At 40.2% G+C, this 12,655-nt stretch overlaps 1 protein-coding gene across 4 annotated transcripts in view; it reads right to left on the reverse strand.

Moving 5' to 3' along the window:
* The window catches only part of SPIRE1 (spire type actin nucleation factor 1), a 206,589-nt gene that overhangs the window by 149,687 nt on the left and 44,247 nt on the right, over positions 1-12,655 (reverse strand). The gene's annotated exons all lie outside the window — the stretch shown is intronic.

Consider the following 12,655-nt stretch of genomic DNA (forward strand, 5'->3'; position numbering starts at 1 on the left):
ATATATATATATATATATATATATATATATATATATATTTATATTTGAGACGGAGTCTTGCTCTGTCACTCAAGCTGGAGTGTAGTGGCATGATCTCATTTCACTGCAATCTCTGCCTTCTGGGTTCAAGCGATTCTCCTGCCTTAGGCTCCCGAGTAAATGGGTCCTGCCTCAGCCCCCCAAGAAGCTGGGATTACAGGTGCCCATTCCCATATCCAGCTAATTTTTGTATTTTTAGTAGAGACAAGGTTTCACCATATTTGCCAGGCTGATCTTGAACTTCTGACCTTGTGATCCGCCCACCTCAGTCCCCCAAAGTGCTGGGATTACAGGCATGAGCCACCGTGCCCGGCCGAGTTTCTTTTTTTTTTCCTCTAGCTTACTTTAAAATACACGTCCAGGTGTGGTGGCTCACGCCTGCAATCCCAGTACTTTGGGTGGCTGATGAGGGATAACTGCTGCTTGAGCCCAGGAATTCAATACCAGCCTGGGCAAAAGAGTGAGACCCCGTCTCTACCAACACGAAACAAACAAACAAAAATTCCCTGGGCAGGGTGGTGGGTACCTATAGTCCCAGCTACTTGGGAGGCTGAAGTGGGTGGCTCATCTGAGCCCAGGAAGTCGAGGCTGCAGTGAGCGATGATTGCGCCACTGTACTCCATCCAGCCTGGGCAACAGAGCCAGACCCTGTCAACAACAATAATAATAATACAGGATATAATACATATAAAATATGTGTTAACTGTTTATGTTACCAGTAAGGTTTCCAATCAAAACTTAAGTTTAAAGGAGTCATATGTTATACTCAGATTTTTCACTGCACAGGAGGGTCAGGAACTCTAACCCCGTGTTGTTCAGGGTTAACTGTATAAACAATCCTAAGGAAATTACAGAACTTTTCATAGGACCAAGTGCTATTAAAAGAAAACTGTAAATGCAGCTCATCTACCACAAGTTGTGGCAAGTGGCAGACATCTAAAGTTGTATCTGTGTTTTTTAAACAAATATCCAACTAACATTTATTGAGTACCTATTTTGATTCAGGCACCAAAATATAGATACAAAAATAAATGAGGCATAGTCCTGGCCCTCAAAGGGCTCAGAGCCAAGTGAAATAGACAAATACATACACATACAAAGTGTGATGTAGTGAGGTAAATGTTAACGGAGATATCACAAAATACTATGGAAGCACTGAGGACAGAGACCTCCAGCATTTCAGAAGCTGCTATTTAATACACAGGTATCTAGGTGTATTTAGAGAGTCACATTTATCCCACATCACCTTGACCTATATGCCACAAGAAAAAAAAACGGGGGAGAGGGGATTGGAAGAGACACTACACCAATTACACAAACTAGATTTACAATGCAGTATTGATGTACTAAACCTGCTCTACAAGGAGCCTATTGTAGGAATTACACAATGACCAGACCAAGTGACACATTATCAGATGGTCTACTCCTGTTCTTTAGCACTCTGGGTTGTCAAGGGCAGATCTACCATCAAGTCTGACTGTATATGAATGGAGTTTTCAAGTAAAGTGAAATAGCTAGAAAAGAGGAAGCCATATATATCACCCCATCTTTTAGTGAAAGAAAACAAAAATGAAGAGCAAAATAAAAGCCAAGAAAGAAGGCGAGTCTGCTCTTGTTTCATTGGTCAAATAAATCAAAACAATTAACTTCCCCCTCTACTTTCTTCTTAATAACTTCACCAACTCTTCAAACACTTGCTTTAATTTCCTACCCTTATTTTGCCTTTGTCATTTCATAGACATTTAATTTTCTTTTTCACCACCCTAGTTCCAATTTTCTTTTAAATATAATAGTAGCAATCAAGTGCAAAATATCAATCTGGTAACTTTGAGTACTTAAAACTCTCTTATAGAGAAAATTAGGAAGAAATAAAGTTGAAAGGGGAATAAGAAACATTTTGACACTGTAGGCCACAAAAGTAATTGTAATTACCCATACAAGAGCTTCACTGTTAAATTTCCTTCGAAAAAGAAATCTGCAGCTCATAAAATTCCATATATTACAATGATTATGACATTGGACCTAATTTTTTAAAATACTGTTTTGTTCACATATGGTTAATCCTAATATTTAAAATGAATGTGTATGTTATATGTCAATTATAAATAAAATTAATTTTTAAGAAATGACTGTCAACTCACAAAATACACAGTTGGGAATAGACATTGCAATTTACCTTAATTCATTACATGTTCCTCAAAAAGTCACTGTAGACAGGAGAACTTAATACCACAGCTGTAGCCCTGCACTGTCCTGCTAACCCCCTTCCTGTTTCCTCCTCCACCTTAACAATGAACAAACCATTCAAAAGCCTGCTCCAATCATCACTGTCCTATTACTTTGATTCTAGCCAATCACATCTCTTCATAAGCCCTCTTCTCTTTCTGTGCTCTTTTATAACCTAAGCACACTTTCATTATCTTACCTCAAAACCTCTATTCATGGTTTTATTTTTGTAACTTCCTTCTAGTGTCTTTCTCTACACACAGACACACACACACACACACACACACACACACATACACACACACAGAAGTGGGGGCAGCAAGGGGTGGGAGAGACAGCGAGAGAGAGAGGGACAGTGGAAGAAAGAGAATCACTCTGAATAATCCATTAATAGCTTATTTATAACCCCCAAAGTTGAAAGTGATCCCCCATTCTGGCCACCCAACTTTCTGGGCCTGTGGAGTGCAACAGGCACGAAGGAGAGCTGAGGGGCTCCAGAGCACATGCACAGGGAAGGGAATCTTGGTGGGAAAGGGGTGTTACTTTAATCCGTATGGGCGGGCATCAAAGAGGTGACCAAACAGGTATGAGCCAGAACACCTTTCCTGTGCCTAACTCATACCAGCAACTATTTTAACTCTGTTTCTGGGCCTGGCACTTTTGAACATTTGCCAATGAATGGTTTCATCTCAGGGTCCCAGAATAGATCAACTGCTTCAAAGAAATGTTTAGAAGAAGAAATAATTTGCTGCATAGTAATTATTTTTTGAGAATTAAATACTAACAGCCTCAACTGCTGATTTCTCTTGTACTAAGAGTATTCAAAAAGCAAAGTAGATATGGTCTCTACTGTTTTTTTAGAGCTGCCCAACTGCCTAAAATAGCTGCTTAATTTCTTTGCTCTACTTTCTGGCACATAATTAAACATGCAGGCTGGAGGAAGAAAAGAAGAGTGGAATCAAATGGCACAGATGCCCACATGATCGCATAGCTGGATGTGTAGGCCCCTGGACTGCCCCAGCTCACCCCCATCCACTCATGTCTAGATATGGGACTGAGGAAAACTGCAGCAAAGGTGTGGGTGAGCAGACAGCTGGGACTGCATTGGCCAGGGACGCATGTGCAGAGGCGGCAGAGTTCACATACTTGAGATTTTTATACAAGAGACTAGCTTGAGTCTCCAACTAGAGGCCACATAATCTTTGACATTTCAAATTTTTGAGATATATGATGTAAGAAAACTAAGAAATATCTATATCATTTACTCCTAACATTTTTCTTATACTTATTTGATATAATTACATCTTCCTAAATAAACACACTTATTTTTAAACTAAATTAGAAATGTAAAATGATTATAAGATATCTCACATCTAAAATTCTTTTTGAATTATGCCAGAAAAAAATGATTCTTTCAAGAACACTCCCTGAATTCCTGGTTCTTTATTAAAAACAATCTTTTGAATTCTGCCTAAGATCTCCTTTAGAGGTCACATAAAAGGCCAAATTACATTTTAATGACTATAGAGTAGAAAACTATGCTTCTATAACAACTGGCTTTCTAGCAGTATCTGTGCTAACATGTTTTTATCATATGCCACTGCTTACACTAGGTGGTTGTTGTTGCTGTTGTCTAGTAACAATGAAACTTCATCAGGCCAAATTAACTACCGATTTAAGAAAAGGTTAAATATCATCAATAAAACCTATTAAATAACTTCCTTGGACTATTCTTGAGACTTTTCTAACAGGTCCTTAGCTTTGATATCCTTTAAAACTTACAAAAAAGTCTCAGGAATTAAAATAACTGCAAAGGCAAGGCCATCAACTGGCTCAGTGGGAAAGCACGCAGTCCTGATAGTCACTGGCAATCACCTACAATCTCAAGAGGAAGTGGCTGCTGGATGAAGTGCACAGTAAGGGCTAGAAGGCGAAAAGACAGAAAAAACCTGAGTATTTGATAAGATTGTCGAGCTACTAATAAAGCCAACTCTGAAGCCCATCCCTCTGGAGTTCTAGCTTCTAAGCCAATTTTCTTGTCCCTTTAAGTTCTTTGGTATTTTTTTGTTTTAATATAATTTTAAACTTAAAGAAAAGCCTCAAAAATATACAGAAATTATCAAGAGTTCCTGTATATCCTTTATCCAGATTTAATCAGTAGTAGCATTCTACCCCATTTGCTTTATTGATATTCTGTCACACATACACACAATTTTCTGAAACCAGTAGAGATTAAGTTACAAACATTATGCTCATCTCTTCTCCAAATACTTAAAAATAAGGACATGTCTTAGATGACCACAATTATAAAAATCAGGAAATTTAACATCTAATCCACAGTCTATATTCAAATTTCAACTGTTCCCCCAAATACGCTCGTTGTACTAGTCTTCCTAACCCAGGCTCATCCATTGCATTTGTCATCTTGTCTCTTCAGTATTTTTTTTTTTTTTTTTGAGACAGGGTCTCATTCTGTCAGCCAGGCTGGAGTGCAGTGGCACAACCATAGCTCACTGTAACCTTGAACTCCCAGGCTCATGTGATTCTCCCACCTCAGCCTCCTGAATAGCTAGGACTACAGGTATGCCCCACTACACCTGTCTAATTAAAAATTTTTTTTCTTGTAGAGATGGCATCTCTATGTTGCGTAGGCTGGTCTCAAACTCCTATCCTCAAGTGATCTCCCACCTTGACCTCTCAAAGTGCTGGGATTACAGGTGTGAGCCACCACATCCCTCTTTAGTTGTCTTTAATCCAAAACAGTTCTTCAGCCTTTTGTCTTTCATTACAATGACACTGGAAGAATACAGGCCAGGTACATGGTTCCTCAGGTATTTGGTCTGTCTCATGTTTCTGCAGGTTATACACACCTGGCAGAGATACCTGAGGAGAGATACCTGCCCCTTTCAGTGAGTCAGAAGGCACATGGTATTGTTTTTCCTAATATTGGTGATGTCAACTTTGATCACTGTGGCAGATGGACTCTAAGAGATGCCCCTGTCATTCCCACCTCCTGGTATTCATGTCCTGTGTGACTCCTTCCCTTGAGTCTAGGTGGGACCTGTGAAATGCTTCTAACTGACAGAATACAGCAAAGGTAATGGGATGTTCACTATTACAAATACATGACTATATTATGTAAGACATAGCTTCCATCTTGCTGGAGTCTCCTCTCCTTTGCTGGCTGTGAGGGAACAAGTGGCCATGCTGGGAACCCACATGGCAAAGGAACTGCAGATAGATAGCCCCTAGGGCCTGAGGGCATCTTCCAGCCATCAGCCAGCAAAAAAAATGAAGCATCAGTTGTTCCATCACAAGGAATGTGGTCACAAGCACGTGAGCAGGAAGTGAATTCTTCCCGGATGAGGCCTCCAGATGTTGCAGCCCTGGCTGACACCTGAGTTAGAATCTTAGGAGACCCTGAACAGACCCGGCTAAGCCAGGCCATGCTCCTGACTCACAGAAACTGTGAGATAACAAATTTGTGGCTGTTTTAAGCTTCTAAATGTGTGGTAATATTGTTACACAGCAATACAAAACTAATTCAGTCACTTAAGGTGGTTCTCCTATATTACTCTGGTATACTATTTTTGCCTTTGAAATCAACAGTTATTTAATGGTGAACTCTTTTGAAACTGTTAATATCATGGTCCTCATCAAGCCTTTATTGACTAGTTTTGATAATTACTGATGATTTTTATCTAAGTCAGCTATTACTATGATGGCTGAAAAAGAAAAACATTCCACCCATCATCACTCCTATATTTGTGAGTTGGCACTGAAGGAAGAACTTTCCTTTCTCTCCCTTTATTCATGTATTTTAAGAGGCTTGTGGATTTTATTATTTTATCAGTTTTATTCAGTAACTAATTTAATCCCTTATCATTGTTTTTTCTCTGAGGTAGGGTCTCACTCTGTCACTCAGGCTGGGGTACAGTGGCATCATTTCAGTTCACTGCAGCCTCCACCTCCTAGATTCAAAAGTGTTCCTCCTACCTCAGCCTCCTGAGTAGCAAGGACCACAGGTATACGCAAGCCTTCCCAACTAATTTTTGTGTTTTTGTAGAGCTGAGGTCTCACTATATTGCCCAGGCTGGTCTTGAACTCCTGGGTTCAGGCAATCCTCCTGCCTCGGCCTCCCAAAGAGCTGAAGTTACAGGTGTGAGCCACTGTGCCTGGCTCATTATCCTTAGTCATTCTGATGCTCAAGTATTTCCAGATTTGTCCAGTGAGCAGTCATGCAAGCTGACTCCTGAGACCTTGTGACCTATCCCATGACTTAAAATAACTGCTGTATCGGCTGGGCCCACTGGCTCCTGCCTATAATCTCAGCACTTTGGGAGGCTAAGGGAGGCAATCAATTAAGGCTCGAGACCAGCCTACCCAACATAGCAAAACCTCGTCTCTACTAAAAAAAATACAAAAATTAGTCAGGCATGGTGGCAGGTGACTGTAATCCACGCCACTTGCGAGGCTGAGGCAGGAGAACCACTTGAACCCGGGAGATGGAGGTTGCGGTGAGCCAAGATCACACTACTGTACTCCAGCCTGGGACATAAAGTAAGACTCAGTTTATAAAAAAATAAAAATAAAAACAAAAACAAAACTGCTTATTGAGGTGTAATTTACTTATCCTAAAATTCACTGATTCAAAATGTATAATTATTTAATGATTTTCAGTGAATTTATAAAAGTATTTAACCATCACCATCATATAATTTTAGAATTTGAATTTATCATTCCAGAAATAAAATTCATGCCCATTTGCAGACACTCCCCTTCTGACTCTCAGCTCCATGAAATCACTCATGTACTTTCTGTCTCTACAATTTTGTCTTTTCTGGACATTTCATATAAATGAAATCATATAACGTGGCCTTTGTCTCTGATTTTTTCATAATGCCTGTTTTTGAGGTTCATCAATGTGGCTGTATCAGTACTTTGTTCCTTTTTATTACAGATGGTACTACATGGCATGGCTGCACCAACTCATCATGCTTTGAATTCTTCATTATACCTGGTACAACAAGATGATTTGGCCTCATCTTGTCTTTTCCCTGCCCCAGTCCTGGAATCAGCTACTTCTCTGGGGAGCCCTGGTTACTGGTAATGGGAAAGGCTATTTAGAAACCAAGACCTGGGACTGGGTGCAGTGACTCACGCCTGTAATCCCAGCACTCTGGGAGCCCAAGGTGGGCAGATCACCTAAGGTCAGGAGTTCGAGACCAGCCTGGCTAACATGGTGAAACCTCATTTCTACTAAAAACACACCAAAAAAAAAAATAGCCTGGTGTGGTGGCACATGTCTGTAATCCCAGCTACTTGAGAGGCTGAGGCAGGAGAATCGCTTGAACCTGGGAGGCCAAGATTGCAGTGAGCTGAGATCTGCCATTACACTCCAGTTTGTGCAACAAGAGCAAAACTCTGTCTCAAAAAAAAAAAAACAAGACCTGGGTGGCTAGGTGTGCTCACTGTTAGAGGGATGCCACTGCTCCAAGGCCCTTTCATAGTGTATGTGCATATCTGCCCCTGTACACATATAAATGTTTATATAAATACACAGACACAGATACACATACACATAAAGGGCTGAGTTACTTTTTGTTGCTTGTAGCTGAAAGCATCCTGACAGCAACATCAGAGATCAGATAAAAATCCCTTCCTTTCTCTATTTAGGAAGGAAACGGTAGTAAAAAACAGATCAGTACAGATCAGTTCTAGTTTCATTCTGCTTCATAACTCTGAAACATAAACTTAAAAGGTTTCACTCGAGCCTTTTAGCACAAGAAATCTTTTCCAAGCAATGATCCCAAATGCTTGATGTTCATTTTTAATTTTTATTCTATTAATTCATATACTGGCTTAGTGAGTAGCCAGCAAGGAGAGGCTGCTCAGTCCCAGGGTGCTGTGAGTTCACCCTTTGAGACTGTCATCCCACACTAAACACAATCCAGAAAACGACAGTTTTTCGTTTCTTGTTTTTTGTTTTTGAGATAGAGTCTCTGTCACCCAGGCTGGAGTGCAATGGTGCCATCTCAGCTCACTGCAACCTCCCCCTCCTGAGTTCAAGCAATTCTCCTGCCTCAGCCTCCCAAGTAGTTGGGACTACAGGTGTGCACCACTACACCCAGCTAATTTTTGTATTTTTAGCAGAGACAGGGTTTCACGGTGTTAGCCAGGATGGTCTTGATCTCCTGACATGGTGATCTGCAGGCCTCGGCCTTCCAAAGTGCTGGGATTACAGGCATCAGCCACCACTGTGCCCGGCTAACAGATAAAAATTTTAAGTGTTTTTTAGATATAGCCACTTTAAAGAGTTCAATATCTCTGTGGCCCAGAAACAGAATAGAAAAATGCAGCAGTATAATAAAAGGGCTGAAGCCATAGTCTCCCTGTTTCTGTATCCAGAAGTAGCCAGGAAGTAGGAACCCAGATATAGGAGACATGGAATCAGGTCTACTGTGTAAGGCTGGGCAGACCTTTCCCCTACTGTGAAACAAGGCTGATGAAAGTTGCGAAGGCTGTGCAGATTACGGTTTGTAGGAAGCAACACTGCCTGCTCAGGAACTGAATCTCTATCTCTAGTATCGCTGTAGGATGAATGCTCCAATCTACCTATAAGAACTGTCAATGCCCTAGTTACGTATGAAGTCCTTCTATGAAAATCAAGTGAAGAACCCACTGATTTGTAGGTAAACATTTTAGTATACAGCTGCTGCTTATGATGGAGTTACCTCTCGATAAGCTCACTGAAAATACCATACGGTGAAAATGCATCTAATACCCATAACCTACAAAACATCATAGCTTAGCCTAGTCTACCTTCTTAAGGTTCAGAACACTTAAGTTAGCCCACAGTTGAGCAAAATCATCTAACACAAAGCCTATTTTATGATAAAGTGTTGAATATTTTGTGTAATTTATTGAACACAACATGGTTGTATGGGTACTCAAAGTATAGTTTCTACTAAATGTGTTACCATTTCTGCACCATCATAAAGTTGAAAAATCTTAACTTGAACCATCTGTAACTGTGTGTTTGCTTTTCTGGGGAAATGTGATATTTTGAAATATATATTTGGTCTTCACCCCATCTCCTGGCATACAAGTCCTAGAATCCTTGAAATGTCCAAAGTGATGGGTGTCTTTTTTATACTAATGATTGAAGGCTGGTCACCCCTCGGTAGCTTTAGGAAGGGGCTGGTAACTGGAAAGATGAAGGCATAATTAGAGGACTGAGACTTTCAGCCCCAACCCCAACCTCCAAGGAGGGGAGAGAGGCTGATGGTTGAGTTGATCACCAGTAACCAATGATTTATTCAGTCATTCTGACATAATGAAGCTTCAGTAAAAAGCAAAGGAACTGGGTTCAGGGAGCTTCCAGAGAACTGAACACATGAGGACTCCTGGAGGGAGGTGAGCCTGTAGGGGGCATGGGAGCTTCGCCTTCCTTCCCACGTGCCTTTCCTATGCATCTATTCATCTCCCCATCTGTACCCTTTGTAGTATTCTTTATAATAAACCAGTAAACCTAAGTGTTTCCCTGAGTTGAGAGCCACTCTAGCAAATCAGTCAAATCAGAGGATGAGGTAGAGGGAACCCTAATTTAGAGCAGATGGGTCAGAAGTATAAGTGAAAACCTATTACTTGTGATTGGTGTTCAAAGTGGGGGTCAACCATGTGAGGCTGAGCCCTCTCACCCTGTGGGGTCTAGAGAGAGCATCAGAATGGGACTGAATTAGAGGACATGCAGCTGGTGTCCACTAAAGACTCTACTAGAGAACAGGCTGCTGGTGGGGAGAAATCCCCACACACTTCTTGGTGACCAGAAGTCACAGAAGTATTCTGTTTTGAGAGAGTAAAAGCAGAGTAAAGGAGAAAAAACTGTTTTTTTCCAGAGGAAAGTTCCATATTTTTCACCAAATTTTCAGTGAGGTCTGTGATCCACAAACAGCAAAGGCCCACTGCCCTATTATATGTCTGAGTTGACATCATGGTCTCTGGAGTTTGCCTCAGTGTTTAGTTCTGTCATTTATTTCTTCAAATATCTGCATGACCACTATGTGCAACACACTGTTTGTGAGCATTAGAAACACAGCAGAAAAAAAACACTAAGTCTCACTTAGTGAGCGAAGGGAAGGACCAGAGTGAATGTCTTCGGACATAAATCAGATCACATCCTGTCACTCTGTCAAAACTCTCTAGTGGGTGCACAGTTAAGTTCCATAACAGTATTATTCACAATGGCCAACAGGTGGAAGCAACCAGTTGTCCACCAAACAGATGAATGGATAAACAGAATGTGATGTTTATATACAATAAAATATGACCCAGCCTTAAAAAAGAAAGAAGCTCTAACATGTTACAGCATGATTAAACCTTGAGGACATTATGCTAAGTGAAATAAGCAGTCCCAAGAGGACAGATACTGGTGATTCGACTTCTATGAGTAACTAGTCAAATTCATAGAGACAGAAAGGAGAATGATGCCTGTCAGGGGGGAAAAGGAAAAGGGGAATTGTTATGTAATGGGTGGAGTTTCAGTTTTGCAAAATGAAAAGGTTCTGGAGATATGTTTCACAACAATATAAATATAGTTAACACTACTGAACTATAAACTTAAATGACTAAGATAATGATTTTTTATCATAATTTTAAAATAAAGAAATTTTTGTCACCTTACTTATTTGCTTGCAAATTCTAGGAGGACAAAACTAATTATCCACGCAGGCCAGCAATAAGAGAAAATCTCAAAAACGTGGTTTTAAAAAAAATTACCAAGTACCCCAAAACCTAAAATGCAATAAAATATATATATATTTAAAATTACCATACGCATTAATGATTATTGAAATGAGACCCATATGTAGTAACACAGTCATATTATCTGCTACTTGAATTACTCATAGGTACAAAGGAATTAAATACGTAATGGTACACAAATAAATACGAATATTTGTATTAACATACTACTAGCTGCTATAATAAACTTCTCCAGAGGTTTCCAAATTCACTCAGATGAGAGCTTACTATAGCCAACAGGGCCCTACACAACCTAGCTCCCCGCTGCCTGACCTCGTTCACCGCCACCTCCCCTAGCCACATTGGCCTCCTTCATGTTCTTGGACCCCCTAGGCCTCCTCCCACTGCAGGGCCTTTGCATCTGCTTCTTTTTCTGGCTGGCTTACTCCCTTGTATCACTCAGATCTCTGCTCAAATGTCACCTCAAATGAGAGGCCTTCAGTTTTTAAACAAAATCAAAAAATGGAATTGAATTGGACCCTCTCCCCTCTGTCCACCCCAGCACCTGCCCAGTTATACTCTCTCCCTTGCCCTCCTTTTACTTCATAGCACTTAATACCATACAGTATTTTATATACGTTTGCTTATATATTATCTGTAAGTGCTAGAATATAAAGTGTATGCAAGCAGAGTCACTTTTATTTATTGACATACACCTCAGTGCCTAAAACAACTCTTCCGGCACATTAGGTTCTCTCTTCATACAAAAGAAGAAAAAGAATAAAGAAAGAAGAAAAAAGAGAGGTAAAGAGGATAGGGGAAGAAGAGAAAAGAAACAAAAAAAAAAAAAAAGGAAAAGGAGAAGGTGTCTAATAACTCAGGGCTACTCTCCTGGTCTAACTTGTTTCTAAGGCTGCTCACTTTCCTAAAACCAGTAAATTATTTTCTCTCTTTAATTATCTGGGGGTTTTTTTGTTTTTTTGAAACAGGGTCTCACTCTGTCGCCCAGGCTGGAGTGCAGTAACATGATCTCGGCTCACTGCAACCTTCACCTCCCAGGTTCAAGTGATTATTCTGCCTTAGCCTCCCGAGTAGCTGGGATTACAAGTATGCACCACCAAGCCTAGTTAATTTTCTTATTTTTGGTAGAGACAGGGTTTTGCCATGTTGATCAGGCTGGTCTCAAACTCCTGGTTTCAAGTGATCCACTTGCCTCAGCCTCCCAATGTGCTAGCATTACAGGCATGAGCCATCGCACGCAGCCAGATTTTTTAATTTACAATGTTAATGTTCCCTTTTATTAGTATTATACACATAATTAAAAAGCTGACTTACTCTCATACCTGCTGAACAATGGAATAAAAGATAATTTTTTAAGGACATACAACTTGCTCTACTTAGCTCAAGGTAAACAAATTTCAGAAAATATTTCTCAATTATCAGGGAAGTTACCTGATGTAAGAATGGCACTGAATTTGACAGCTTCATTACTATGCTTGTTTAACTGACTCATGGACTATTTTACACAAGAGTAAATTTCCTGGTTTCTAATTACTTGAGGAACTTGTGACAATCACAAGGTCCTGTTTTTTTAAAATGCATTATGCTAAGTCACCAATATTCATAGAAAGGCTTTAAAAGAAATAGT

This window comes from Sapajus apella, unplaced genomic scaffold (genome assembly GCF_009761245.1).
Source record: "Sapajus apella isolate SASKATOON/1434 unplaced genomic scaffold, GSC_monkey_1.0 scaffold29, whole genome shotgun sequence".
In the NCBI taxonomy this organism is placed as follows: domain Eukaryota; kingdom Metazoa; phylum Chordata; class Mammalia; order Primates; family Cebidae; genus Sapajus; species Sapajus apella.